Genomic DNA, 4,288 nt, shown 5'->3' on the forward strand with positions numbered 1-4,288 from the left:
CCTGACCCTAATTCTATTCATATAAGAGATTTAGAATTAAGGTACGGAATACAAGAAAACTACTCATAATTTCGGTGTAGTCTGACAGATTGGGAAAAAAGATATTTGATCTAATATAATATGATTTTGGAAAATAATTGTTTAAATAAATACGAGACTGAACTGATCTCATACAGACGATAGCTTAATAAACGAGCACGACAACACAAGTAATGTATCTACCTCGAAGTATAGATACACTACTTGCTAGTGAGACTCGATTAAATAAACTATAGAATTTATGATATATGTTTGGTTTGCGAACCTTTATGACAAGTTCCCCAATCTAATATGAAATATTAGATATGGTTTATATTACATGGGTGCTTAAAGCTCCCTATAGAGGCAAATCTCTATAGTCAATTACATCTTAAATGATCGAAGTCACTTAAGAAAACTTTTGATTTAGATAAAAAAATATCATCTCCAAGAATTTCAAAGGACATGACTTTTCAAATATCAAGCAAAGAAGTGTGAAATGAGCAAGACTTAAATTTAAAGCATTTATTTATGGAATCAAAAGAAGGAGAAAATTTGGGGTCGTCACTGATCCTGAGGAGAACTCAATGACATTCCAAGAGATTCTATAGTTTGACTTCAATTTTGAGAAAGAAATTATTAAGTATTCCATCCTGCCAATTTTATTAGTTAGGGCATACATTTGTGTGAGACTATTTCACAAATAGCCTATAAGATGTGAGGGTTTAGGTCATGACGAACGACAACCTTGAAACCCTAAAATGAGTTAGGGCTTAAATTGCATAACATGGTTATGCAAAGGATTGAAGATGAGTTGAGGATTTATGTCGCACTAGGCACACAACCTCGAAATCCTATGGTTTGTTGATGTTGTAGGTCCTCGTGATGTTGTAGATACTCATGCTATCATAGAAGGTTGCCTACAATGTTAACTCCAAGCTCCTCAGTGAAGTTGCAGTCCTAAAGTCTAAGGGTTTAAAAGTTGGAATGACAGGTTCAAGTTCAATCATGGGGGGGGGGGATAAAGTTGATTAGAGCAACACCGGTTAGGATTCCACAGATCCCTTGTTCTTGTATCATTATTTTCTTTTTAATTTACTTAGCTTAAACGAGTTGTTAAAACCATTTAAACCAGAGAAGTCTCATAAGTAATCGTGGGTTACCTCATCCAAGGGACTCCCATAAATTCAAAAGGACATGTTATAACAATGTTGTTTTTTCAAAGGATTTATGGTTACATTTGAAAGAGTTTAATTTAATTTTGAAAATTGTTAATTAATTTTGAAAAGTTATTTTGTTTTGCAAGTGAAGTAAGCTCTACAACCAAGCATGTACAATAATTTAAAGTAGAAGTAAACTGCGTTAAAGGATAGAAATTAAACAAAACTGTAAAAGGGTACATGTCATCTTCTCGCTACTCCCGCTGAAACGTTAGAACTTACACCAGACATATATAATTTTGCAGGAAATTTAAACAAGTTGCAAGGGTAGATGAATGTGTAGTTACTAAACCCTAAGTCATAACTTGGTGAGTCTCTAAAGGTTTTAATGGATGATTTTCTGAACCAAATATAATAAGTTCAATTATGTTTAATTATCCTTCAAAATATCTAAAAGGTTATAAAAGGTCTAGGGAACAATCTCTAACAACTTTTAAATCCCTTTTGAAGTGTTTCGAGTTTATTTGAACCTATTTTGAACCTATTATATTGTTCAATTGATCATCTCAAACTTTACATTCAATTTTAATGTGTTAATACTCCCAATGTTTTGTGAACCTGATATTTTAATTATCCTAAGAATATGATACTCAATTAATTAGTTGATATTTTACTTAAAAGTTATTTGAGTAGATGCCCCTAGAGGAAGCTGAAGTCATTAAAGATTTTTGTACCCACCACTAATGTTGGGCTTGTAGTGTTTGGATGTGTCAATTATCAATCATATTATCTTTTCTAAATCTCATTGAATAAATTTGAATTAATCCTAGCTCACTACCAAGCCCTTAACTGTTTTATTGCTGAATTTGCAATTATCAAAATTTTAATTTAAGTAGGATATATTCTTATTAATATATCATATTATCATCAATTATGGGCTTAAAATAAGTGAATTATCATCTTCCTAACCTAAACCCATCACTTTAGAATCAATTAATTTTAATTAACCTTCAAATCCTGATAATTTAGAAAATTACAATTTTACCCTTATTACAAAAAGGTTGCAAATTGGTTTCTACTTTTTCAACCCATTATCTTTCAAACATCCAAAAGAATTCATTAGGATCAAAATTACCCATTTTTCCCTTATAATAATCCTAAATTTTGATTGAGACACCAAAATCTAAAATTACCATTTTACCCCTAAGGCTCTCCACTTCCTAACTCATCAAATATAATTCAAATAACTTTTCAACTTTTAGAGTACCCAATTCATGAGTCAATTAAGATATCAGAGTAGAAAATGTGATTTTTCAAAATTTAATTTAATTTAAATAACTATTTTAAATTAGAAAATATGTTTTTTAATATTAATTTATTTAACTAATCAAAGTAAATTTTTTGTTCATAGAAAAATTATTGGAGACTCTTCTAGGTTAGAGGACCACTTGGACAAAATTTTATAATTTTTCAGATTATATTTTGATTATTATAATTATTTATTGATTTCTAATGATTTAATTAAATAGAAAATAAATTTTAATTACGAAATATTAATTTTTATATTTTTATTAAATTTTCTTAAGTCCAAAGAACTCAGAGAAACAAAATTTTCTTTTTTTTTTGAATTTAAATTTTATTTATTATAATTATTTTAATGAAAAATTAGAGAAAATACATTTTTAGTCTTTAAAAATGTATATTTAACTTAGAAATTGGGAAAAATATTTTAATGAGTCTAAAGTGATCATGAAAGTAATTAGAAACATGTTTAACCATTTTTTGTATTTTTCAAATTTTTAATTATTTTTAATTATTTTTAATTCAAAAATAAGCTTAAAAATAAAGTATTTACTCAAAATAAATTTTTTTTTTCCTAAGTGCCACTGATTACAAAGAACTTAGAAAACCACATCTCATAATTTTTCTAATTATATTTAATTTATTATAATTATTTTAATGCCAAAAATGCCATTTTATTTGGAAAATCCATTTTAGAGGTAAAAATTAATCAAATAAATTTTAAAGTTTTACATTGAGTCAAAATAAGTATTATTTATAGTGTAGAATTGATTTTGATAATTTTTGAAATATATTAAATTTATTTTAATTTTTATGAGTTTTAGGGGTTTATTTAACTATAGTAATTTATACAAATACTAAAATTTAATTTGTAATTTTCAAGAAGTCCTCTAATTATAAGAAACCTACCAAAATAAATCCCATAAATTTTTTATTTATATTTTAATTTATATAATTATTTTAAATAAAATAACCATCCAAAATTAGAAATTAGGACTACATGTGTAAAGTTGTTTTCTGACTTTAGAAAAATAAAAAAATTCCTCTACTGTCATGAGGAACAAACTCCTAAAATCTGAAGCCATGATGATTATTATATTCTTAATTAAAATTAAAACATTACAGAGACTATTTAATTAATTAACAAATAAAAGACTAATCAAATAATTTTTTTTTTGTTCCACATTAATCTGCTCTATTCACGGAGTAACAAAGTATTTTTATTTTATTTTTATAATTTTTTTATACCAAGTTATGAATTTTCTAAGATCTAGAATTAATTTAAATAAAAAATCATATTTTTCTACTTATCCCAGTCAGCAACCACGCAATCCTCGTACGCATGATGTGAATCATCATGCCTTAAGAATCTCTTAATCCCTTTAAGTGATGTGAGAGGTGGTAGATGAGCTTTATAGCATGAATATTATTTGTATCCATCTCCTTCTCTTTCCTATAAATTCTATGTTCTAAAACAATACTTCGTCACCATAAATTAACATTTCTCTCAATTTAATACTCAATTTATTTTTTTTACATCTTTGCAGAATCATAGTAAAATGTTTGAGGCAACTATCGAGCGATGTACAAAACACAAAAATCTCATCCATAAATTTATTAATGCTTTTTTATTGACATCTTTTATGTTCTCGATCACCATCGAAATCACCCGTGAGTCATGTAGGATAGTGTCATGTTGGTTGTGATCGCCATCGGCTTTAGTAGCTTTTAATCGATTATGATCCGTGCATTCTTTACATATTCATGTCTGATGACGGATCGGGTGGATTACTGTCACCTAGGCTCGT

Source organism: Phalaenopsis equestris, unplaced genomic scaffold (genome assembly GCF_001263595.1).
Source record: "Phalaenopsis equestris unplaced genomic scaffold, ASM126359v1 Scaffold000667, whole genome shotgun sequence".
Lineage (NCBI taxonomy): Eukaryota > Viridiplantae > Streptophyta > Magnoliopsida > Asparagales > Orchidaceae > Phalaenopsis > Phalaenopsis equestris.